At 44.1% G+C, this 27,798-nt stretch overlaps 1 long non-coding RNA gene across 1 annotated transcript; it reads left to right on the top strand.

The window, feature by feature from the left end:
• The first annotated feature begins 208 nt into the window (after nucleotides 1–208).
• On the top strand, nucleotides 209–26,510 carry LOC138760177 (uncharacterized). The gene is made up of 3 exons (XR_011355487.1): nucleotides 209–375; nucleotides 1,677–1,751; nucleotides 26,288–26,510. It is a non-coding gene; the product is annotated as an uncharacterized lncRNA (long non-coding RNA).
• The last annotated feature ends 1,288 nt before the right edge of the window (nucleotides 26,511–27,798 follow it).

Genomic DNA, 27,798 nt, shown 5'->3' with positions numbered 1-27,798 from the left:
TTGCAAAGTTGCCCTTTAAACATTTTATTCCCCCTTTATTTATTAATTACCAAAACGTACCTAAACAAGAAAATGATAGGAAGATGCCACTGGTTAGAATCTGTTTATAATTTATTATTGTCAGCAGAATGAGCACGGACAAGGAGGTTAAGTCCACTCATGTAGTGTCAGTTATGTTTATTGCTAATTCTTTGACTTCAATTTCCACTCGAGAGAATTCAGCACAAAATCCAGGCCAGTGGGTTTCTGATGGATGCTGCACACTCAGAGGTACTATCTTCTAAATGGTCTTTAAACTGAGGTTCGTACTCTCACTTCAAGTCGACATGGAAGTTCCACAACAGTATTTCAAGAAGGAGAATCGGCATTTTAAAGGTAAAAGGTGAAGGTTCCATTATGGTCACGTGATACTACATTTAGAATGTCACATACATGAAATTCCTTAACTTTTGTCTATCATAAGGTAGACAGAGAATCGCCACTTTAGCCAGCGCCCCTCAGAGAAACCTACAGCACCTGGTGTTCCTAGACGGTCTCTCCTCCAAGTACTAACCAGGCCTGAGTCTGCTTAGCATCCAAGATCAATTTTGCAAGTATTTTCCCTCAATCAAAGAAACTCAACGAGATTACTTGATCATTATTTAAATGGTTCATAAAAGGGTTCCCAATGCACAGATGCCAGACTTCCCATACTATAATAACCAAGAATGTGGATAATTAGTTGTAAAATTCTTTGAAATGTCCTGGCATTTTTATAGGTGGCATATTAATGCAAGACCATTATCATCTCCCTTTAATGGATAAAATATTGTTCTTAACATTTTCTTTTGCTGTAATTAATGAGCTACTTCCTCACCTTGATTTCTGTTGACACCGAAGCATCTATATATTTAGAAAATAAAATCAGTAAATATTGATATTTTACCTGTTCAGATATAAAGCATTTAAAATGTCATTTTTATAAATTTGCAGAACTACATGAATTTGCAAATTTGCTTATAATTTGGGGGTGTATTGATGTAAATTCTGTATAAAACAAGTAAATGTAAAGCTGGAGATCAATATTTAACAAGTCAGTTCTGACTATTGATGGAGATTGTGGAGGAGATGTTCTTACAAATTCCCACTGATTGTGGTCTGCAGGTGAGGAAATCCATGATCCAGTTACATAATGGCCAGTGAAGTCCCAGGTCTTGGAGCTTGCTGATCAAATTTGAGCGTATGTTGGTGTTGAATGCCAAACTGTAGTCGACAAAGAGCAATCTGATGTATGCACCTTTTCGGTGCAGGTGTTCATTGACTTAGTATAGAGCCAGATCTCAGCAGATCAGATCTATGGGTCGAAATGGTCAGTCAGCGTAATCCTTCATCACTCTGGCAGAGTGATGTAAAAGCTACAAAGAAATATCTGATCATTCTTGATCTTTTTAACCTTTTCGTTGCTGGTTCACTGAATGAACCACGGTGGGTATTCTATCTACCAATGGCCCTGAAAGAAATGGAAAATCAATACAACACTCAAACAAGTTATCACTCAAACAAGTTTTATGTGCTGCAGCCACAGAGGTAAAAAGGGTGAAGAATTTTGAGGTGTTCAGACAAGCGAATGACGATTTAGCACAACTAGTTCAAGCAGGTTGTGATATTGCAAAATTGTTTTATTACCTTGCCTACAGACAGACCCAGCAACAAAAATCAAAGAAGCAAGCAAGAAATAGTTATCCTCTGAGTTTTGAGTAAACCCAGAATATGTAAGTGGAGTTATTATTACTATTACAGTTACAGCAGAAGATAAATTATAAAGTTTATTCTCCCCCATGTTATGAACTGCCTTTGCTGTGAGCTGGAAATCGCTGCACATCCCCAACCCCCAACCGCTTACAAACTTGTTTGCTTCCACTGCAATAAAAGGCGTTGAACCCTGAAGAATAAATAGGCTGTTGGTATGGAAGCATGCCTAGTATAACATACCAGTGCTTCCAGACAGCTTGCTTGCAGTCTCAATGCAGCTTGACACTTAGAAACAGATAGCACAGAATTCAAACAAAAACAAACCTTCGAAGTTCAAACACTATAGTTAAGGTATTCTGTCACCATTGAAAGAAAAAATTCTGGCAAAGTAGAAATTTTATAATAAACATTTATATTATTAACAAAATGATTGGAAATCGAACATCTGGATTTATTTTTAACAGCTGTGGTATGTGGGTGTCAATAATTGGTTAGAGAAGTTGATGAGGATGCTTTGTGGCATGATGAAAATGTCTCTGAACAAGTGCAGTTGATGTCTTTGGAATGAACAAGCTGTATATTGTAATGTAGTCCAGTAAAGTCTTGAATGTTCTAAATTCTCTGCTAAATATTCCACTGCTCACAGAGTGGGTGCACCTTTGATGAGTTTGTGCTAAGTTTGGTTTGCTGAATAATTTGGAGATGAGTAAAGACTGTGGATCCATTCTCACTGGCCCACACCTCTAATTAAAATGTAACTGTCAAATAAAAAGAATTTTTCCCTTCCAATAAAGATTTCAGAAGAATTCACAACTACTATCACTTAGAATTCTAGCTGTTGACATGTAATTGTTTAGAAATGGGGTGCCTCATCGCTGGCTGAATTTGCTATAGAAATATGTTGAACAAAAGTCAATGAGAGAATTTTATGTCTTTACAAAAGAAGAGGCTATTCACCCCATCAAATCAGAGCAATCCCATTCTCCCAGATTCAAGGTAATCCATTCTTTCCCACATGCCCAATAACCCTCCCCTGATTCCGTTACCTACTACACTATGGGCAATTTACTGTTGCTATGTTTTTTTACCAAAATAAACTTTATTCACAATAAATGATTTACTAAAGGAAAACTATTCAAAGTGTCTTCCCACCCTTAGTTTCATATCAAACATTTCCATCACTGTACATTGCTACATTCATTTCTATTTACCCCATTTACACTATGGCACTTTGTCGTTACTCCCCCCCCCCCCCCCCCCATCACCATGGTTGGCGCCAGAATGAATGTTAGAGGAAGGGGACATTTGCATATTGGGGGGAGTGCAGTGGAATGCTCATAAACTTGCTCAGTGTGGGGGGGTTTGCTATTGGAAGCTGGGACCTGCCTGTCGATGAACACTAACATCATCCACCTCTCCAACGTAGGAGATGAGGGCATGGGTTTTATTGAGTCAAGTGTCACAATGTGTTACTGATGTTGGACACATGCTCGTGACACGGCTGGGGAAGGTGGAGAGTTGCTAGCGTGCATCAAGCTAGATGCTAATGACATGGGAGGGGGTGGGGGCAGACTTGACAGGGAGTGATGGCCATGACCATATGGGGGGGTACAGCACCTTGCTTGAGGGGCAATACCAGCGAATGCACCCCCATTAACATCGTCAACCCTGCTCCACCCTCTGTTGTGTGAGAGGCTTCCCTTCAGACTTAAACCCTCAATGTCCAGTAATGGAAGGAGTCTAGATTGTGGTCCTTCCCTACAGTTCCTTCACATTGGCTGCACCAAGCCTCAGTACTCCTGCAGTATTGAATGTGCCAATCGGCAGCACTCCCACACCAACATCTCTGTGTGCTGCGAAGCCAACAAGTTTCGAGTAGGTTGATTGTAATCCAGCAGTTCTAGATGTCTAACTCTGTGTGCATCCACAGGAATAGTCCAGTAAATCAGAGAGCCCACTGTCGCACTGCTGCTGGAGATGAACTGTGACGAGGACGCTGCGTCCTTCTTCATAAACTCTCAGGCCAGGTCCTAGCGCTTGGTTGTGAACACTGGCAATGAGGCATTCTGATACTTTGCACAGAATTTAACATTTATGAAGTTCACCAGGCTTTGGTGCTTGAAAGGTAAATGGTTACCGGTCAGCAAGGTTCTTGTCAGTTTTCAGAGAGAGATTTGTTGCTCCTGGACACAAATTGATCTCTTTTAATCAGCTCCATCAGTGTCTACTTGCCCCGCCAGGGTTTTCCAGATGATAATTTCTTTCTTTCAGGTCACCACAGAGTTCCTTTTTGTTTCCCTTATTTCAAGTGAAACATTAGGCAGCCAGTCCTCCTCTTGCATGGACCTCAAGGGCTTTGACCAGGCTGAACTGAGCACTCACAACCCATCTCCCAAATGGGGTTTTCCACAAGCTTGCCAGCTTGTCCTGTTCCAGTCCCAGCTGCTGCTGCTGACGGTATCACTGTAGAACTGATCTCTTTCTCTCTCACACACACACACACTCAGAGAAAAAGCCTGTTTGTCCCTCTCTGCTTGCAAAAAACCACATGACCCTCTTAGAACAGCAAACTGCACTCCAGACAGCCTGCGGCACCGAATCTATTCCTCCAATCTCTTTTATCTGTTGCTTTTCAAAACAACAATCAATTAGTGACCATTGGGATGGGGAGTTAAAGAAAAGTTAGAGAGATGTGACAAATAATTACAGGTGAATAAGAAATGGAAACAGTGGAACCAGAAGGGTGTGGGGTCTAGTTAGAGCTGGGATCTGCACTGGTTGAGTTTCACCCATATCACAGGGACTGGATGCCACATATACCAGCTCCCCAGTGTGCAAGTCCTGGTGCAAATAACTTACATGATAGACCAGGCTGAAATCAAAGTGGTAAGTCCCACTCCCGTTCTGACCTGTCTGTGTGCAGCATCTCCCACTGGCCAAACACAAACTTGAAGAATATCTCATTTTCTATCCAGGTGGTTTGTAATCCTCTGCAATGAGTATGAATTCTACATGATCAGGTAAACAGCTCACTCTTTGTTTGCTATTTTCATGTTTATCCCTCTTTCTCACCCCATTTCTTAAAATTTCTTGCTCATCATGCTTGTTTTCACCTAATCTGTCTTTACGTATCCCCATACAGCCTTTTGTCTTAGGCTCACTCTTCCCCAACTCTACTTTGAAAACTGTAAGCCCCCTTGACTCTCCCCCAGTTCTGAGGAAGAGAAACTGACTGAACCAAAACATAGGTGTTTTCAAATTGCAGCCCCAGGTAGTCCTCCTGGGACTCGGATGCAATTACTGGGTCATGGGTGTAGGATGCACCTTTTAAATCACAGCCAGACCTACCTGATAAAATGCCAAACCAGTGATTAAAGAGGGATCTCGCCTCCGTGATGACACGTCACACACTACACCGAATGTGCCAACTGTCAGTTGAAAGTAACATACAATGTGTTGATGCAATGATGCACACGTCACTATTATTGGGGATGGACTAAGCAATATACCTTCATTCTATCTGTGATATTTAATCATTTACTTCCATTTCTGCAATGATTTGTGCAGCTCAAGCTTCTAAAGCAGTCTTGTTGAATTAACAGCTTAAGAAAACATCGTTCTTTTCAGAATTCTATAAGGCAGTAGTTGCTCAAAATGTACTACGCAACTGTGTATTCCTGGAGCATTGGTTAATGACATCATCAAAATTGTTTCAGCTTTGCTTCTGACTCCCTGAAGCCCTGTCTTCCAAATTCAGTGCTAGTATTAGTAAATTCAGGATTTGTTTATATCTCCAGTTTTAACTACCACCCTGAAAGAAACCCTTATATAAAAATCATTGTCATGGTAACAGCCCCCCTCCCCGAGACATCCCACTGCCGCGAATTGAAGGGGGGGGTGCTGGTACTGGCAGGGTGGTAAGGAAGATGGCCATTGTTCTCGCACTCCCACATGGAGCCATCGCTGCGAACCAGAGCAGCACATTGCGACCCCCCCCACCACCCCCGTTCGTGACAGCAACTACTCTCCCCCTGTTTGTGGCAGCCACCACTCCCCTCCCGCTCATGGCAGCCCGCCCCCCCCACCTTTGCAGTAGCAGCACTTCAGCCAGGGGCTTCCCTGTGGCGCTGATGTCACCTGATTGATCCGCACCATCAATGACTCTAAAGACTGAGTGAGGATTGATAGGCTTTAATACACATTAGATTCCATCTGGCTCAACTCCATGTACTTGAATGAATAGAAGGGGGCAGGGAGCTTGACCTTTATGGCCAAGTCACAGTGGTCACGTCATCAGTGGGCAGGCCACCCACTATGTACAGAGTAGCAGCAGTATAGGCATATATACATATCACTACATTCACCCCCTCTTTAAAAAAACAAGACCTAGTCCAAGAGGTTCAGCTGGTCAGGTGGCTTTCTTTGCCTCTGTGACCTGCACAGATCCACCAGGGGTGTACTGGTCGGCTCTGTTGTTAGTCGGGTATCTTGAGGTGTTGGGGGGTCAAGGCTATCACCATAGGGGGTGGGGTCTGGTTGTCTGTGGTGGCGGTTGGCTCAGCAGGGCGAGGGTCCCGGGCATGTGGTGTGGGTGCCCGGGGGGCATCGAAAGCCTGTACCAAATTCCTGCTGGGGTTGATGAGTGTGTATGTGGTGTCGGAGCTGTGGGTAGGTGGGTGTCTCCGACACGTGCCAGGTCCTGGACAGGGACTGTGTCCTCATGGCCGTCGGGGTACTGGACATACGCATATTGTGAATTTGCATGCAGGAGCTGCACCTCTTCCACCAAAAGGTTGGTCTTATGGCCCCTCGTGTGCTTCCTCAGCAGGACGGATCCCGGAGATGAGAGCTAGGGTGGCAGAGTGGTTCTGGTCGCTGACCTCCTGGTGAAGAAAAACATGCGTTCATGTGGGGTCATATTTGTAGCAGTGCACAGGAGGGATTGGATGGCATAGAGTGCCTCTGGCAGAACTTCTTTCCAGCGACACACCGCAAGGCCTTTTGACTTAAGGGCCAGGAGGATCATCTTCCAAATGGTGACAATTTCTTGCTCCATCTGGCCATTTCGCCTGGTGTTATAGCTCGTAGTCCTAATAGTGGCTGTGCCTCTAGCCAACAGGTACTGCAGCACGAGGACCCCGATCACTATGAATATAGTCCGGGTACCCAAAGAGGGTGAATATGCTGCGGAGTGCCCTGATAACTGTGGCAGAGGTCGTGGCAAACGGGAATCTGGAGAACTCGTCTATGACGTTGAGGAAATAGACGTTCCTATTGGTTGAGGGCAGGGGCCCCTTGAAATTGACGCGCTGTTCAAAAGGACATGTGGCCTTGATGAGGTGTGCCTTATTGGGCCTGAAGAACTGCGGTTTACATTTCGCGCAAACACGACAGTGTCTGGTCAGGGACCTGACGTCCTCAATGGAGTACGGGAGGTTCTGGGCTTTTATGAAGTGGAACAACCTCGTGACTCCGGAGTGGCAGAGGTCATCGTGGAAGGACTGGAGGCAGTTGAGATGCACGCTAGTGCACGACCCCCAGGATAGGGCATCTGGGGGATTGTTGAGTTTGCCTGACTGGTACAGGATATCATAGTTTTAGCTGAAGAGTTCGATTCTCCACCTCAAGATTTCATCATTTTTTATTTTACCCCCCAGTTTTGTGTTAAACATGAAGGCAACGGGCTGTTGGTCCATCAGCAGGGTAAATCTTTTCCCAGCCAGGTAGTGACGCAAGTGGCGCACTTTACCTGTGAAGTGCCGTGTTTCAGGGCTGTGGAGGGTGCGGGAAAAAAATGCTACTGGCCTGCCTGCCTGGTTGAGAGTGGCAGCCAGTGCAAAGTTGGAGGCATCGCTCTCCACTTGTAATGAGATGGATCCATCCACAACATGTATCATGGCTTTAGTGATGTCTCTTTTGATTTGGTTGAATGCCGCCTGGGCTTCTGCCGATAAGGGAAAGCTTGTGGACCTTACTAAGGGGTAAGCTTTATCAGCATAATTGGGCACCCACTGGGCATAGAACGAAAAGATCCGCAGGCACCATCTCAGTGCCTTGAGGTTGTGTGGTACTGGGAGCTCCATAAGGGGATGCTTGTGTTCGGGGTCGGGGCAATGACACCATGTGCCACGACGCATCCAAGGACGGCCAAGCGAGTGGTACTAAACACACACTTCTCCTTGTTATAAGTCAGATTCGGGGACTTGGCTGTGCTGAGAAATTTTGCCAAGTATCGTGGTCCTGCTGGTCATGGCCACTGATGGTGACATTGTTAAGGTAGGGGAATGTCACTGTCAGTTTATACCTGTCTACCATCCAATCCATCTCCCTTTGGAACACTGAGACTCCACTGGTAACTCCAAAGGGGTCCCTGAGGAAGTGATAAAGCCTGCCATCCACTTCGAAGGCAGTGTATTTTCAGTCCCCCGGGCGAAGGGGGAGTTGGTGGTACCCCAATTTCAGATCAATTGTAGAGTACACTTTGTACTGGGCTATTTTATTGACCATATCGGCTATCCGAGGGAGGTGAATCAGCTGTAATCTATCACCATGTGGGGTTTGCTTCCGCCCCTGATCACCACGACCTGGGCCCGCCATGAGCTCGAACACTCTCTGCCAGGAGTCGCTGCACCTTGGACTTTATAAATGCCCGATTCTCGGCGCTATAGTGCCTGCTTTTTGTCACGATGGGCCGACAGTCTGGGGTCAGGTTTTCAAATAGTGACAGAGGGGATATGCGGAGGGTGGAGAGGTCGCAGGTGGGGGCTGGCTGTTAGGGGGAAAGGGTTGCGAGTTGGGGGTTGTGTACCGTTATGGGTGGTTGTGATCCTCCGAACACCAACGTTACACTCTTAAACTGGAAGTCGAGGCCCAGGAGTATCAGCACACAGAACTGTGGCATCACAAGTAAATGAAAATTATCATATCATTCACCCCCCACTATTAACAACACTACACAGTACCCCCAGATCTCTGCAGATTGGTCTTTTGCAGCTGTAGAGATGGTGCTGCTCATGGGTCTGACAGAGAGAGAGTTTCTGGGCAATGTCCAGGTGGATAAAGCTCTCTGTGCTCCCACTGTCGAACAGGCAGTTCATCCTTTATCCGTTTACCTCCATCTCCATCATCAAGTGGGAGATCGGATAAGATCTGCACTGGTTCAGGGTCACGAAAGCCAGGATCAGGTCATTGTCATCGCTGTCGGAGAGAAGGCCCACCTGGTAAGATGGCGGTTTCCATATTGACCACGTTGTTACATCGGAGGAAGGAGGAGGAAGTGACTTCGAGCGGGCAGCGGTGGAGATGACGCTGAGTAAGATGGCGACTCTCGGGTCTCACAGACAGTCAAGCCGTTCAGAGCCGGACGTGACATCAGTGATGCGCTGCTCGCTTGGGAGGGTTTGGATGACTTACATACACGCCAGTAATGCTCTTTCTTTCCGCACCCCTCGCAGGTTGCCTCCTTAGCCAAATAGAGTCATCTGGCGTATTTCAGCTGGCCACAATAGTGGCACCTCAGGTGTCCAAACATGATGGCGGCAGCAATGAGGTTGTAGCTCGCTATCGCAGAGGCTGTCTGTGACGCTGGCTCCCAACATGGGGGCACCCATAGTCCACATGTGGATGCCCTATTCTTACCGGCAATCTCATTGGCATTGCTTTGGCCGAGTCAAGGGTCCTGGCAAGCTGGAAAGCTCTCTTCAGGGGAAGTCTGTCCTCCTCAAGCAATCACTGACAAATGTAGTCGGATTTCACTCCAGCTACACAGTCATCTCGGACCAGCTCCTCCACACACTGGGCTATGGGCACTGGGACTATAACAGTGCCCCAGCAATGTCTCCCAAGGTCGTAGAATGTTCGGAGGAACTCGTCCATAGAGTCACTGGGTTACTATCTCCTCAAGGCCAGTTGATACCGTGAGTACACTTCATTCACCTGAGGTTGGTAAAGGTTGAAGAGCTCAGCCATGGCCTCTGGGTAGGTCGTGCAGCTCTGGATCGCCAGGTACACTCGGTGGCCAACTCTAGCTTGAAGGACCTTGATTTTCTTTTCATCCGTTCATTGTGACGTCGATAAAGTTTCTGAAGCAGGCTGGTCTGGGCATTGGTGGATCGATTTCGAGATGGTCGGGTCTCAGCAACTTATCCATCCCATGTGGAAAATTAATATGTATTAAATTGATCTCCACTATCAATGACTCTAAAGACTGAGTGAGGATCGATAGGCTTTAGTACACATTAGATTCCATCTGGCCCAACTCCATGTACTCAAATGAATGGAAGGGGGCAGATCACGGGGGAGGGGTTACATGGGGTTGAGTCATCAGTGGGAGAGCCATCCACTTATGTATAGAGCAGCAGCAGTATATACATATTAACTCAGTTAGCCATTTCTTTGTTTGTTTACATGTTTTATGCTGTGTACAGTTTATTTTTTGCACTACCAATTAGTGATAATTTTGCCTTGCCTGCAGGAAAAAGGAATCTCAGGATGTATGTGATATCATGTATGTACTCTGACAATAAACCTGAAATCTGAATCTACCTGCATATGGCCAGCATCCCTTTATTCCCTGCCTGTACATTGTCTGTCCAAATTAAACTTTGCTGCACCTACCACTGTGACAGATTATGTTATATTTTATATTATGTATAGATGAGTTTTTGGAGGAGCGAGGTTGTGGGGTTTTTAGTTAGGACACACACAGATACAAACACTTCAAAACAGATCTCATTTAAAATGCAAGAGCTTGGTTCAAGCCAGACAGTCCAGGCTCTGAGTGCCTTTGCAAAAACTTTGAAGAATGCCTATAGATACTTCACAAGTAGGTGTTAATTGGACATGCTGTGGAGTAATGGATTATTGTTTTGGAAAGCAACAGATGAATAGACTCACAAGATTGGGTCCAGTGCCACAGTCAGTCTGAATGCAGTTTGCTGTTCTAGGAGGATCATGTGGTTTTCCAAGCAGAGAGCATCAAACAGGCTTTTTCTCTAAGTGTGACACAGAGAGAGAGGGGGGGGGAAAGAGCGAGAGAGAGAAAGAGAGAGAGAGACACTGCTGGTTTTCTGCAATGGCTTTTGGAAGTTTGTTTGAAACCCCATTTTGAAGATGGGTTGTAAGTTCTTAGTTCAGCCTGTTCAAAGCCCTTGTGGTCCATACAAAAGGAGATGGCTGGCTGTATAATGTTTCATCAGAAATAAGGGAAACAAAAAAGGAACTCTTATGGTGACCAGAAAAAAAGACCCTGAGGGGCAAGTTTCTTTGGCAAGACAATGAAGTGGCTGATAAGAAGGAATTAATTTGTGTGTGTCTAACGAGCAAAAAATCTCTCTTTGAAAGCCAACAAGAACCTTCCTGAATGGTAGCCATTTACCTTTAAACCACTAACACCTGGTGAAGATTCATAAATGTTAAATTCTGTGCACAGTATAAGAATTGCCTGATACCGGTGAACTTAAAGGAATGAGAAGTGAGATTGGACTGTGAATCAAAGAACTTTTCTGAACTTATATACACAATACATACACATGTGCTTAGAATTAGAAGGGGGGGGGTTAAGTTAGGTTAAGTTAAGTTAATAGTAATAAGTTAAAGTTTGATCCTGTTTTTATGTTTAAAGAAAATTTAAAGTAACTTTTGTTTAAATAACCATTTGTTTTGGTGAACTTCTATTGCTGCTGGGTTTTGGGGTCCTCTGGGCCCATCAAACCACCCTCTGTGTAAAATAAACTTACCTTGCAAATCTTATTTAAACTTTAACCCACTCACTTTTAATTTATAGAATTTGACCTCCCCCCCCCCCCCCCCACCCTGGGGAAAAATACTCCATTTCAATCCCTTATTTTCTGACACTCAAGAAAAAATAATTCAAGTATGTCCAACCTCAGTTTATAGCTAATACACTCCAATCCAAGCAATATCTGGTGAATTTGTGTTGCCATTTTCAGGGAGCTATGGACTTGTATCCCAAGATCCCTCTGTTCACCAATGCTGCTAAAGATCCAGCCATTTTTCTGTTTCATTTGCTCTTATATTTGGCCTCCCAAAATGCATTTGTCCAATTGTCCAAATTAAATTCTATCTGCCATTTGTCTATGCAAATTATCTATTGATCTATGCTCTGCTGTATTCCGTGACAACCTTTCTCACTATCTACAACTCAACCACTTTTCGTGCCATCTGCAAATTTTCTAAACCACCTACATTTTCATCCACATCATTAATCCTTGTATAACACTACTGGAGACGAACCTCCAGTCAGAAAAAATATCCCTTTACAGCTACTCTCTATTTTCTGTGACCAACTTTGTGGATCTTATCTGACTTCATCTTCTGGAACAACCTTCAAATGTTTATGCAGCCCTTTTAGATAGACACATCAACAGGCACAAATTATAAAGGTACAGATCACATGTAGGAAGGTGGCATTAATGTTGATTGACATCATAGTTGGCACATACATGATGGACCTTGGGACCTTGTCAAATGTTTACTGTTGAGAGTCCTTGTCAAATGATTTCTTCTTCCTTCATTTAACAGTATACTACCATGAATGTAAGAATTAATGAAAAATGTCACTGTCTTATCTCTGCCATCGACATTGATTTCCTTGATTTTCTCATCCATGAACTCCACTCAGGGAGGACTGGCAAAATCACCTCATCCTCACTGACCATCAACCTTGGGGCACATCAACACAGAGTGTATAGTCTCCTGCTCCATTCCCTGTACATGCATTATTACGCTGCCAAGTTACTGACGGCACTGCCGTTGTTAGTCAAATAATGGGAAATAATGAGTCAAATTACTGGATGGTGTGAGAACAACAATCTTAACCTCAACAAGACTAAAGAGCTTATTGTGGACTTGAGAAGGGGGAAGCTGAGGGAGCACAGGTCTTTAATGATGGGATAGCGGTGGAGTCACTTCATATCAGATAACCTCTTCTAGATGCAATTGTGAAGAAGGCATACATTCGCCTCTACTTTTTTTAAGAAGTGTGAGATAATTTGTCATGGATGTTGAATTTCTACAGGGGTACTGTGGAAAGTATACTGACTGCTTGCATCGTGGCTTGGTTTAGAAACTTGAGAGCCCAGGAATGCAGAAGGCTGCTAAAAGTGGCAACCTAGCCATGTCTGTCATGAGGACCACCTCCTGTCCATTGAAGGCATCTTCTGAGACACTGTCTCAAGAAGGCAGCCAACTTCATAAAGGACACCCATCACCTTGGTCACAACTTATTCCCACTGCTAACTTCAGGCCTGAAGTCTCGTACCTCAACGTTTAAGAACAGTTTTTTAATTAAAAATAGCTATCAGGCTCTTGAAGCTATCTTTACTACCCCAATCCTAACCATAAACCATCAGAAGAGCTATTTGAAATATTGAAATTCCATTCTTTTTTTCTTATACAAACTGCAACTGTGAATTGTTATTCATCTACCATTTTATATTCATTGTCTCTTTTTCTGCCTTGGAATATTGTGGTAATTTAATGTATAATATTTTAATTGCTCTATCTTTCATACCTGTTTGGCTACATTGTACTTTTGTTTATGACTAACAGGTGGAATTTACTGTAGATGCCAAGGTCTAATTCCCCAACCAATGTGATCTTTGGATAAAAATTTGATGTGTTGTCAGCTGCAGTTCAGCAACAGATGTATTTACTGCACAGCAACAAATATAGGTTTAAAGACTCGCCTCTGTGAAAACATCTTGTGGGGCTTCAGATACAAGCAATCGTTCATGAGGATTTCTTGTGCAATCCCTGCTTTGCTCTCCCCTCTACTTTTGATTACTGTAGTCCTCCCCTGGAATTTAGCAGTAAGACGCCACAGTAAGTTTAAGTTTATTTGTCACATTATACCTCGTACAATGAGAAGGGCTCCTCTTCTCTTCTTAGGTTAGCACCAACATTCATATAGCTGGATAAAGTAGAAGAGTACAATTTACAGAGTATGGAGTCACAGAGGAAAAAAGATCATTTAGCACCAAGAAAGGGCAGCACAGTTGTAGGGATGAAGCGTGTTGACTAGCCTATTGCTGAGTAATTTCATACTCTTGAGTCTTATCCCTGATGGGAAGAGGAAGAAGAAAGTGTGTCCAAGGTGTAGTGGGACCTTTTGTATGTTGACTGCCTTTCCCAGGCAGCGGGAGACGTAGATGAAGATAGAGACGTATATCAAAGGCAAGAAATCAGACTGCTCAAACTACAGGGGAATCACTCTGCTCTCCATTGCAGATAAAATCTTCACTAGGATTCTCCTTAATAGACTAATACCTAGTGTTGCCGAAAATGTCCTCCCAGAATCACAGTGTGGCTTTCATGCAAACAGAGGAACTACTGACATGGTCTTTGCCCTCAGACAGCTCCAAGAAAAGTGCAGAGAACAAAACAAAGGACTCTACATCACCTTTGTTGACCTCACCAAAGCCTTCGACAACGTGAGCAGGAAAGGGCTTTGGCAAATACTAGAGTGCCTCAGATGCCCCCCAAGTTCCTCAACATGGTTATCCAACTGCACGAAAACCAACAAGGTTGGGTCAGATACAGCAATGAGCTCTCTGAACCCTTCTCCATTAACAATGGCGTGAAGCAAGGCTGTGTTCTCGCACCAACCCTCTTTTCAATCTTCTTCAGCATGATGCTGAAACAAGCCATGAAAGACATCAACAATGAAGACGCTGTTTACATCTGGTACTGCTCGGATGGCAGTCTCTTCAATCTGAGGCGCCTGCAAGCTCACACCAAGACACAAGAGCAACTTGTCCGTGAACCACCCTTTGCAGACGATGCCGCTTTAGTTGCCCATTCAGAGCCAGCTCTCCAGTGCATGACGTCCTGTTTTGCGGAAACTGCCAAAATGTTTGGCCTGGAAGTCAGCCTGAAGAAAACTGAGGTCCTCCATCAAGCAGCTCTCCACCATGACTACCAGCCCCCCCACATCTCCATCGGGCACACAGAACTCTAAACAGTCAACCAGTTTACCTATCTCTGCTGCATCATTTCATCTGATGCAAGGATCGACAAAGAGATACTCAACAGACTCGCCAAGGTAAATAGCGCCTTTGGAAGACTACACAAAAGAGTCTGGAAAAACAATCACCTGAAGAAACACACAAAGATCAGCGTGTACAGAGCCATTGTCATACCCACGCTCCTGTTCGGCTCTGAATCATGGGTCCTCTACCGGCATCACTTACGGCTCCTAGAACGCTTCCATCAGCGCTGTCTCCGCTCCATCCTCAACATTCATTGGAATGACTTCATCACGAACATCGAAGTACTCGAGCTGGCTTGTATAGAAGGTCCTGATGATGAAGCAGGGCCACGAGCCCTTGCAAGAGCTACTGGATTGACAAAGGCCACTCGATTATCCCATTTCCCCATCGAATCCACGTTGCTGAAGACCCAACTGCTCTGGGTGGGTCATGTCTCCAGAATGGAGGACCATCGCCTTCCCAAGATCGTGTTATATGGCGAGCTCTCCACTGGTCACCGAGACAGAGGTGCACCAAAGAAGAGGTACAAGGACTGCTTAAAGAAATCTCTTGGTGCCTGCCACATTGACCACTGATGTGGAGGCTGATATCGCCTCCAACCGTGCATCTTGGCACCTCACAGTTCGGCGGGCTGCAACCTCCTTTGAGGAAGACCCCAGAGCCCACCTCACTGACAAAAGACAAAGGAGGAAAAACCCAACACTCAACCCCAACCCATCAATTTTCCCTTGCAACCGCTGCAACCGTGCCTGCCTGTCCTGCATCGGACTTGTCAGTCACCAATGAGCCTGCAGCAGATGTGGTCATACCCCTCTATAAATCTTCATCCGCGAAGCCAAGCCAAAGTAAAGTAAGCCTTTCTCAGGCAGCGAGAGACGTAGATGAAGCCCAAGGAGGAGAGGGAAGTTTGCGTATCAGTAAGATTGAAAGGTGAAGACAGTATAGCTAGGCTTTCCTGCTTTTACTTGTGGATGTCAAAGTAAAACTCTTTGAAAAGTCAAAGTTAAGCTTTAAAATTGGACCACTGTGGCTTGGGTTAGATAATATTGGCAAACTGAGACTCAACAGTGCTGCTGGAGAATAATTACCTTGCTTGAAATTTTCAGCATTTAAAGTTATATTGCATGGAAACAGGATATTCATTCCAGCTCATCCATGCTGACGTCTCCCTGAGATGGTGCCATATGTCTGCATGTTTCCTATATCATTCAAATCTTTTCCTAACCATGTACCTATCCAAATGTCTTTTAAACGTAATTGTTCCTTCCTCAATCAATTCGTCTGTGTGAAAAATCTTTCCCTCAGGTCCCATTAAATTTTTCCCTTCAGACCTTAAAGCTGTGCCTCCTAGTTTTAGATTCTCCTATCCTGAGAAAAGACTGATGGCCCACCTTTTCCATGCCTCTCTTGATTTTATAAACCTCAGCCCCCTTCACCACCCCCCCAGAAACCAGTTCCAACCTATCCTTATAACTCAAGTTCTCTAGTTCTGCAAACATCCTTGTGAACCTTTTCTGAACTCTCTGCAGCTTCACATCCTTCCTACAGTATGGTGAAAAGTTGCACCCAATACTCTAACATCGTGTATGGCTCATCTGATGAAGGAAAGCGTCGCAGAGATCCTGCCATTCATTTTGTATGTCCTGCCCTGATCTAACTTCCCCTTTCAATTGTGTGATTTAAATTCCATCTGCTATTCCTTTGCTTACTTTCCCAGGTGATCTAGACCTTGTAATTTCAGATAACTTTCTTCATTATCCACAACACCACTAATTCTGGTGTTACTGGGAAACTTACTAATATTGTCATCTAGATCGTTAATATAGATGATAAACAACAAGCATCAGTCCTGGTGACACCATAGGCCACAGATCTCCAGTCTGAAATACTGTAACACCTCCTCTAAACCCTCCAAATCCTGCCACCAAGCCAGTTTTATATTGAATGGACTAGCTCACCCCAGATCCCATGTGATCCATCTTTTTGGATCAGCTTGCCATGTCAGGCCTTATTAAAAACTCTTGCTAAAGTCCATGTTGACAACATCTACTCCCATGTCGCTGGTTCTTCACTCAACTCTGGATCACCTCGAAGACAGCAATTCATACATACGGCTGCTCTTCATAGACTAGAGCTCAGCCTTCAATACCATTATTCCCTCAGTGCTCATCAAGAAACTACAAATTCTAGGCCTCTGTACCCCACTCTGCAACTGGATCCTTGACTTTCTCATCAGAAGACCACAGCCATTATGAATTGGAAACAACATCTCCTCCTCACTGATTAACACAGGTGCGCCCCAAGGATGCGTGCTTAGCCCATTGCTCTATTTGTTATACACTCATGACTGTGTTACCAGGCACAATTCCAATGCTATCTATAAGTATGCCGATGACACCACAGTTTTTGGTAGAATCACAAATGGCAATGAAGAAGCGTACAGGAGGGAAATGGATCAGCTCGTTGAATGGTGTAATGACAACAACCTTGTGCTCAATGTCAGCAAAACCAAGGAGATGATTGTGGACTTCAGGAGGAAGTCAGGGGAACATGACCCAGTCCTTATTGAGGGTTTAGTAGTGGAGAAGGTCAAGAACTTCAAATTCCTGGGTGTCAACATCTCTGAGGATTTGTCCTGGAGCCTCCATGTTGATGTAATCACAAAGAAGGCTCGCCAGTGGCTATACTTTGTGAGGCGTCTTAGGTGGTTTGATATGTCACCGAAGACTCTCTAAAACTTCTGCAGGAGCACTGTGGAGAGCATTCAGGCTGGTTGCATCACTGCCTGGTATAGAGGTGGCAACTCTCAGGACAAGAATAAATTCCAGAGGGAGTTAACTCAGCCTGTTACATCACAGGCACCAGACATCAAGGACATCTACATGAGGTGGTGTCTTAAAAAAGCAGCATCTATACTTGGACCCCCACCTCCCAGGCCATGCCCTCTTCACTCTGCTACCATCAGGGAAAAGGGACAGGAGCCTAAAGATGAGCACTCAGCGGCACAAGGACAGCTTCTTCCCTGCTGCCATCAGATTCCTGAATAATCAATGAACCAAAGACACTGCCTTACTTTTCATGCACTTTTTTTGGTGAAGTTGTAAGATTGTTTATAATATGAATATTTGCTCTATGATTTTGCCGCAAAAACGCCAAATTTCACGACTTGTTCATGACAGTAAATTCTGATTCCGATTCTTATTCTGTTGTTCTCTTCAATTCTCTTGGCCAGCTCTTAATGAAATTTGTGAATCATGATTTCCCACACACACGAAACCACGCTGACTATTCATAATCAGTTCTTTCCTTTCCAACTACAGATTCTATTGATGTTTTCTCATATGTTTATGATTTTCCAAGTGAGGACTTTGAATTTGCCATTTCTTTTGAGAGTATAGAATTTTAATCTGGTTTCAAGCATTTGAAAATAAAATCTGCTAAACCCCTGGAAATGAACAATAAAACTGACTTCAATGGATCTCAGGTAGGCTCAAGCAAAAGCAGATGGTAAATGGAAAGAGCCAATGGCCTCTCTTCACTTTCATCCTCAGCTATGGAACTTGGAAATTAAACTTTACGGGGCTCATTGAATCCAGCCTCCTGTTTTCTCCCCTTTCTGTCTCGATCCTTTAAAACTGTCCTCTCTCCACACTTGCTTGCTCCTTTTAGCCTTTAGACTGGACTTTTCAGTGTTTCAAAATTGTTGATTGTAACAATTTGAGTCTTGTGGTTTGGTGCACTTTTCCGAGCACTTTATTGTAATCACCTGCATAGCTGCAGACTAAAATAACTCAATTACAAGCAAACCCTGTTCTACGTGATTAACTCGTCCCAATTTTTACTCACATAAGACAAATTTGTGTTAAACGATTAATAGAATCAATGGGAATAATTACAATAAAACCCTGTCTTTTCAGATCATCCATCAAGACTTACAAAAATGTGTTTTAAAAACAACTACTCCGATATAAAACCTACGACCCAAGGACCTCGCTGCCACGTCCCAGCTTGCTTGTACACGGCACACGAACCATGGGTGTAAAGGGTGGGGCCAGTACTGCGCGCACTGCACTCCACCTAAAAGCTCCTTTGCGCAGGCCCGAGGACAGGTCCACGTCCTCCCCCTCCACGTCCTCCCCCTCCACGTCCTCCCCCTCCACGTCCTCCCCCTCAAAAGATGCTCACAAACTCAAGCTAGCATACTGGATCATCAGAACCATGCTAGACAAGGCTGACAGCCACTGACCTGAACGTCGGTCTGCCCTCATTGCACATGAACTCCTCAGACTTGACATCGACATAGCCGCTCTCAGTGAAGTCCGCCTGGCAGATGTAGGCAGCCTCCAAGAACGCGGCGCGGGCTACACACTCTACTGGTCTGGCAAGCCTTCGGATGAACGACGCCTATCTGGTGTAGGCTTCATGGTCAAGAGCTTCATTGCCTCCAAACTCGAAAACCTTCCGACAGGCCTCTCGGACCGAATCATGTCCATGCGACTCCCACTTCAAAACAAGCGTCACATCACCCTCATCAGTGTCTATACTCCAACCCTCCAGGCGGAACCAGCAGAAAAGGACAAGTTCTACACCGATCTGCGCAACCTCATCCAACGTACCCCTACAGCCGACAAGGTTGTCATCCTGGGCGACTTCAACGCTCGTGTCGGCAAAGACTCAGAAACCTGGCCAGGAATCCTGGGCAAGCATGGCGTCGGCAAGTGCAACGACAATGGGCGCCTCCTGTTGGAGCTCTGCGCAGAACAGCGACTTGTCATTACAAACACCCTTTTTCAGCAGAGGGACAGCCTTAAGACCACCTGGATGCATCCCCGATCCAAACAGTGGCACCTCCTGGACTACATCCTGGTGCGAGAAAGTGACAAACGAGATGTGCTCCACACCAGGGTCATGCCTAGCGTGGAATGCCACACTGACCACCGGCTGGTTCGCTGCAAGCTCAACCTTCACTTCAAGCCAAAGCCCAGGAACAATAAAGCCCCCAGAAAGAGGTTCAATGTTGGAAACCTGAAGTCAGACGAAGCGAGAGGAAACCTCCAGGCAAACCTCAAAGCAAAGCTCGACGTTGCAACCCGCCTCACGGACCCGTCCCCTGAAACCCTCTGGGATCAGTTGAAGACTACCATACTGCAATCCACTGAAGAGGTACTGGGCTTCTCCTCCAGGAAAAACAAGGACTGGTTTGACGAAAACAGCCAGGAAATCCAGGAGCTGCTGGCAAAGAAGCGAGCTGCCCACCAGGCTCACCTTACAAAGCCGTCCTGTCCAGAGAAGAAACAAGCCTTCCGTCGCGCATGCAGCCATCTTCAGCGCAAACTCCGGGAGATCCAAAATGAGTGGTGGACTAGCCTCGCCAAACGAACCCAGCTCAGCGCGGACATTGGCGACTTCAGGGGTTTCTACGAGGCTCTAAAGGCTGTGTACGGCCCCTCACCCCAAGTCCAAAGCCCGCTGCGCAGCTCAGACGGCAAAGTCCTCCTCAGCGACAAGATCTCCATCCTCAACCGATGGTCAGAACACTTCCAATCTCTTTTCAGTGCCAACTGCTCAGTCCAAGATTCCGCCCTGCTCCAGCTCCCTTAACAGCCCCTAAGGCTAGAGCTGGATGAGGTTCCCACCCTGGATGAGACATATAAGACAATCGAACAACTGAAAAGTGGCAAAGCAGCAGGTATGGATGGAATCCCCCCAGAAGTCTGGAAGGCTGGCGGCAAAACTCTGCATGCCAAACTGCATGAGTTTTTCAAGCTTTGTTGGGACCAAGGTAAACTGCCTCAGGATCTTCGTGATGCCACCATCATCACCCTGTACAAAAACAAAGGCGAGAAATCAGACTGCTCAAACTACAGGGGAATCACGTTGCTCTCCATTGCAGGCAAAATCTTCGCTAGGATTCTACTAAATAGAATAATACCTAGTGTCGCCGAGAATATTCTCCCAGAATCACAGTGCGGCTTTCGCGCAAACAGAGGAACCACTGACATGGTCTTTGCCCTCAGACAGCTCCAAGAAAAGTGCAGAGAACAAAACAAAGGACTCTACATCACCTTTGTTGACCTCACCAAAGCCTTCGACACCGTGAGCAGGAAAGGGCTTTGGCAAATACTAGAGCGCATCGGATGTCCCCCAAAGTTCCTCAACATGATTATCCAACTGCACGAAAACCAACAAGGTCGGGTCAGATACAGCAATGAGCTCTCTGAACCCTTCTCCATTAACAATGGCGTGAAGCAAGGCTGTGTTCTCGCACCAACCCTCTTTTCAATCTTCTTCAGCATGATGCTGAACCAAGCCATGAAAGACCCCAACAATGAAGACGCTGTTTACATCTGGTACCGCACGGATGGCAGTCTCTTCAATCTGAGGCGCCTGCAAGCTCACACCAAGACACAAGAGAAACTTGTCCGTGAACTACTCTTTGCAGACGATGCCGCTTTAGTTGCCCATTCAGAGCCAGCTCTTCAGCGCTTGACATCCTGCTTTGCGGAAACTGCCAAAATGTTTGGCCTGGAAGTCAGCCTGAAGAAAACTGAGGTCCTCCATCAGCCAGCTCCCCACCATGACTACCAGCCCCCCCACATCTCCATCGGGCACACAAAACTCAAAACGGTCAACCAGTTTACCTATCTCGGCTGCACCATTTCATCAGATGCAAGGATCGACAATGAGATAGACAACAGACTCGCCAAGGCAAATAGCGCCTTTGGAAGACTACACAAAAGATTCTGGAAAAACAACCAACTGAAAAACCTCACAAAGATAAGCGTATACAGAGCCGTTGTCATACCCACACTCCTGTTCAGCTCTGAATCATGGGTCCTCTACCGGCACCACCTACGGCTCCTAGAACGCTTCCACCAGCGTTGTCTCCGCTCCATCCTCAACATCCATTGGAGCGCTTACATCCCTAACGTCGAAGTACTTGAGATGGCAGAGGTCGACAGCATCGAGTCCACGCTGCTGAAGATCCAGCTGCGCTGGATGGGTCACGTCTCCAGAATGGAGGACCATCGCCTTCCCAAGATCGTGTTATATGGCGAGCTCTCCACTGGCCACCGTGACAGAGGTGCACCAAAGAAAAGGTACAAGGACTGCCTAAAGAAATCTCTTGGTGCCTGCCACATTGACCACCGCCAGTGGGCTGATAACGCCTCAAACCGTGCATCTTGGCGCCTCACAGTTTGGCGGGCAGCAACCTCCTTTGAAGAAGACCGCAGAGCCCACCTCACTGACAAAAGGCAAAGGAGGAAAAACCCAACACCCAACCCCAACCAACCAATTTTCCCCTGCAACCGCTGCAATCGTGTCTGCCTGTCCCGCATCGGACTTGTCAGCCACAAACGAGCCTGCAGCTGACGTGGACTTTTTACCCCCTCCATAAATCTTCGTCCGCGAAGCCAAGCCAAAGATAGTTGTATATGTAATGCGCGTTGAAAGAACCAAAGTCTTGTTGATCCAAACCAAGGCTTTTATTAACTAAAAGACTGGAGCGTATCACAAGTAGGTCGACCAGTCCAGAATGACCTGGTCTGGCTAGGAGCAATCCTTTATGACCTGCCAGTGGGTGTGGCTACACTCTCAGCCAATCACAGTCATCCTACACGACAATCTGTATATATGTGATAGAATCTGTACTATCACAGTATATAATACCAAAACTGTTATGGTTAATAAAAATAATTATACTTTTCATTTATTTCATAATTGCATCATATCTAAACTATTTCTTAAATAAATTTGTCCAAAGTTGATTGCACACATTTTGTCTTTTTTTTCTCGCTATCTAATTTCCTATAACTAGCGATGCTTTTTCTACATTGTTGCGGACTTCCACGCTTCTTTCCATGTTAGGATCAACATTTGGTGGCTTCAACAAGTTCAAAGCCTTCTTCAACTTCTTTTATAATGATTTCTTTAGCTGTATTTTCAGCTGTTGCACCCACTGTCTTCAGCTTCTTCCAATGCACGTTGCTCATCGAGTTGAAGATCATTTTCACTTAATTCTTCTACATGCGAATCAAGCAATTCTCGCACTTTTTTTGTATCCATGTTGAAACCCATGTTCTTTCCAATAGTTATCACTTCAATTATTTTGTCCATGGGACTGAAGCCAAGAAAATTATCTGCACAATGGGGCAAGACCTATTTCCAAACTGCTCGCATTCTGCTGGAAGTAACCACTTGCCACAAAACTTTAATGTTTTCAATGGCCTGCTTTATATTATATTTCTTGCAAAATTCTGTTCACAAAATTCCATTTTCTCCTGATGTTGCTTGAAATGATCATATGTTTTGAACAATGCAAGAGTTCCTTGGTCCATTGGTTGCAATAATGTTGCATTCAGTGGTAGAAACACAACTTTTATATTTTCATTCAAATCTCTCAATGAAGTAGGATGCCCTGGAGCATTAACTAACAACAAGGGTTTTTGTAGGCATTTTTTTCCAGAATAGTCCCGTTTCGTCAACATTCAATATTTGTTTCTCATAGTAATTGCCCTCTTCAAACATTCTTCGAAAAATTTCTGGAAATTGTGCCGCATCATTTTTATCAGTGCTATCAGCTTCCCCTGTAATTCTTACGTTGCGGACAAACCAACCTAAACTTGTAGCAAAAGTTTCCATATCTCCTTAAGATTTATTTTCTTTAAGCATCAAAAAGATATTTAAAGCTTTGATTTGAATTTTTTTGTACAAAGTGGTTACAATCTTCAATCCAAAGACGAAGTAGCCGATCCATTTCAATCATTAATGGATTTCTGTTTCAAAAATTTGCACTTAGAGAAAATGATGCAACTTTACTTTGTTCTCTATAATTGCGCTTTTTACTTAAAACTGTGTATACTGTTGATCATGTCTAATTTTCACATTGCTGGCACCGTCTTCATGTCGTTTAATAACTTTGTTTTCTCCTAAAGTAATTGTTTTCTTTTCTTTTAATATCACTGTCAGATTCATTTTCATATTTTCTTTTATCCACATTTAATAGGGGGCACATCACCGAGTCTGACTATCCTTTGTGCATATTTTATTTAGGGCCATTCACATGATCTACTTGTAACTCGAATTTTTCATAAATTTCCAGAAAGATCTCACAGTAAATGAATCATTATAGAGTAAAACAGGAAATGGTCACAGTTTTCCAAATCGCAGTAACTGGCTTTTGCGTTCATTGAAGTGGTGTCAAGCGGGGTTTGTCTGTACTTCAGTCTGCAGCACAGGAAGATGGGCTATTGGACTGTTCCACCAGTTTTTGCACTTTAATTGTAGCTGCCTTCATCTTCCTGCATATCAATTTCTGCATATTCAGCCATATAAACAATTGCATGTTACATTGCAATTTTCTTAAAATTTTTTAATTAAATTTAAATTTAGACATACAGCACAGTAACAGGCCTTTCCAGCCCACAAGCCCATGCCAGCCAATTACATCCAATTGACCTCCAACATCCAGTATGTTTTGAACAGTGGGAGGAAACCGGAGCCCCCAGGGAAAACCTACGCAGATGTGGGGGATAGGTACAAATTCCTTATAGACAGCATGGGATTTGAACCCTGGTCCCAATAGCTGCCACTGTAACAGCGTTGCACTAACCATTACACTAACCGTGGCACCCCTATACTAACTGAGCCACCACCCCTACACTAACCGTGCCACCACCGACAGTAACCGTGGCACCCCTACACTAACTGTGCCACCACCGACAATAACTGTGGCACCCCTACACTAACCATGCCACCACTGACAGCAACTGTGGCACCCCTATACTAACTATGCTGCCACCAGCAGTAACCATGCTACCCTTTACATTAACCGTGCTACCCCATTTTATAGACTGTAATATTACCATACATAAATCCATTGTGTTATCAGATCAAATGGGCTCATTAAGATTTTACATAACTGAATTTTAAAAGACGTAAATAAAGCTAGACAGCACTGAAAGTTAAATATTCTGACAATTCATTGCCACAATGTAAAAAAAAGTTCCTGAATTAGCAGAAAACTTTGATGATTTTCTGACTGTAAACAGAATAATCAAGCTGCACCAAACTACTGCAAAACCCACATAATGTTATTGGCCTTTATTTTTGCTTAAAATATGCTGGCAAGTACAAATAAATGTGCTGAGTTACATTAAACCTGACTCAAACACAGCAAATGAATGCATTTATTAATAGTACCCATTATAATACATTTGTCTTCTTAATGTGTCCTTGAGTTTGAGCATGTCTTCTTTCTACTAACTTGTGTAGGTTTTGAAGTGACTGTAAAATCCCATGTAGGAACTGCAGACTCTGCCATTAAAACAATGCTTGGCAGGACTCATGGATGGATTGTTTGGTATACTGGGCATGCCTTTCACTGTTTGCACATGGTTTGGGTGAGCAAGTGATTCAAAGACTTAATGGTCACAGAGCCTTCTCCACTATGGAGGTAAATGATGAAGGATTCCCATCAGTTGACAAGGATGTTACATTTTCAAGGAGACTGAATAAATACACCCTTGAAATATTTACTCCATTCTGTAAGTCTATTATCATGATGTAACAAGAGTGCATTGCTTGTTTTGGGAATCTGTTATGGGATTGAAATGGTTGGCCACTGGGAGATCTCTGCCATTGTTCCAGTCAGAGCAAAGGTGCTCACCAAAAAAAATCTCCCAGTCTGTGTCAAGTCTCTCTGATGTAGAGAAGGCCACAAGACAGAGCATTGGATACAGCAGATGAGCCCCCCAGATTCACAAGTGAAGTGTTGCTTCACTTGGAAGGACTTTTTGGGGCCCTAAATGGGAGGAGATGAGAGCACAAGAACAGCATTTCCTGCAGTCACAGGAGTCGATACCAAGGGGGCAATTAGTGGGAAGGGATGAATGGACAAGGGAGTGGCCCCTGTGGAAGGAGGAGAAGGAAGATGTGTCTAGTGATGGGATCATGTGGTATGTTGGATGTGGAGGCTGCTGGGGTGGTAGATGAAGATGAGAAGAATGGTGTCCTTGTGTCTAGGGGCAGGGGGGCCAGGGCAGATGCATGGGAAATGGAAGAGAAGGCAGAAAGGGCTGGGTTGATGGTGGTAAAGGGGATGCCATATTTTTTGAAGAAGGAGAACTGGAGTGGAAGATCTCATCCTGAGAGCAGATGTGACGGAGACAGAGGAATTGAGAGTAAGAAATGGCAGCCTTGCAGGGGACAAAGTGTGAAGAGGTGTAGTCGAGGTAAATGTGGGAGTTGGTAGGATTGTATAAAATGTCTGTAAAAAATCTTTTCTTCCAAGATGGACAGAACCAAAGGTAAAAGATACAAATGTTTCTAAGGCCTTTGAGCTTTACCACAGAGCCATAAATTGTACTATAGTTTGGGATCTGTGGGAGTCGATAGATTTCTTTTTGGGGGGGGCTTTTTTTAATGTTCTGGATTTCTGTGATACAATGAAAAGTTCACAGCAAATCTTGTAAAGTACATCTGTCTTATTTTGTGTTAATGCCAAGAGCACACCCAAAATATGCTTGAACATGATCTATTTTCAGGGAGGATGCCGGATGTGTCTGAAGTAAGAAAGGATTGGAATTTGATGCCTTCAGTTACTCAAAAACAAGTTCAAGGCTTGAAGCAACATATAGATGAGCTGTCAACCACAGTATGAACTAATGCCTCATTTATATTGTCAGTATCTGTATTACAAAATACCAATTTAATTCCAATTCAAGGACATTTGTACTGGCTATGTATGTCCCCCCTTCTCAAAGAAGACCAATGCTAAATAATTTTTTTCCTAATTCTATGCAAGCAGCACCTTGTTCCTTTCTATGAGAATTTTAAAGAGCATTTACTTGCCTCCAAAACAAAAACAAGTGTCTCAATGCTAAGATGGTAATTCATCAATACTAAACTATGATATTAATAGAGCAGAAAACTGACTGCTAAAACAAACTCAAAGGAGGATAATTGTCTCTCAATTAATTTTTAGTTAAAATTACAATTAGTTTCCATGTTGAATTCTGTATTTTTGAAAGGAATAAATTTGCCAAGTGTATTATTGCATTTCCTTCCAAAACTAAAGGAGAAATAATTTTCCTACAAATATCAATGCAAATCAGTTAAAAAAAAAAACCCATGGAATTAAAAAAGAAAAGGTGGGAAAAGCGTTTGTGAACAGAGGTGCAAAGTTAACATTTCAGGTCAACCCATTTCACTTTCCACAATTGCTTGTCTGACCTGCAAATTACTTCCAGTATTTTCTGTTTTTATTTCAGATTTCCAGTATCTGTGGTTATTTAAAATCATTCACAGGAGAATACTGGGGATAACCAACAGATCAGGCAGAGTCCGTGGAGAGAGAAACTAACTTGATGTTACAGATGGATGTCCTCTTTGCAGAAATGGCCTGTCCTGGTGGAAACAGGAAAAGCGGAAAGAAAAGTGATGCAGCAGTGTGTATCAGCTGCCTCACAGCTCTGGGGATTTGACTTTGATCTTGGCATCTAATAATCATTGAGTTACATTTTCAGGTTCTCTTGTCACTGCATGAGTCTCTCCCAGATACTGTCACTTCCGTCTATACCTCATTTATTCATAAATTAGCCCAAGAGTAGGTGGATGGCAGACTAATCAGGAGGTGTGTTGTGAATTCAAGAGAGAATAGGTTACAGAGAAATAAGTAGAGGAGTGAAATGATAGGAGCTCTCTATGAACCGGCATTGACTATATGTTGCAAGGGAACATTTATAAATTGGAATGTGAGAGAGATTTCATGGGGAAAATAAATCTGAAGGCCAGCATAGATTTGTAAGGCCAAATGGCCTCCTTTTGTATTACAGGAAATATAAAAACAATCAGATACCTGAAATTGTTGAATTCAGTACTGAGTCCTGAAAGCTGCAAACTGAGGTCCTGTTCCTTAAATTAACGTAGAACTTCACTGGAACAGCACAGTAGGCAATCGGCCAGATTGGGATTGAGATAGATAATTAAAGTGACAAACTCTGGAAGATCAGAATTGCCCTTACAGATTGAGACAAGGTGTTGTGCAAAGGTCACC

This window comes from Narcine bancroftii, chromosome 4, assembly GCF_036971445.1.
Source record: "Narcine bancroftii isolate sNarBan1 chromosome 4, sNarBan1.hap1, whole genome shotgun sequence".
NCBI classification, from domain to species: Eukaryota; Metazoa; Chordata; class Chondrichthyes; order Torpediniformes; family Narcinidae; genus Narcine; species Narcine bancroftii.
Note: the sequence above shows the minus strand (reverse complement) of the source record. Positions and strands in the feature narration are given on the sequence as shown.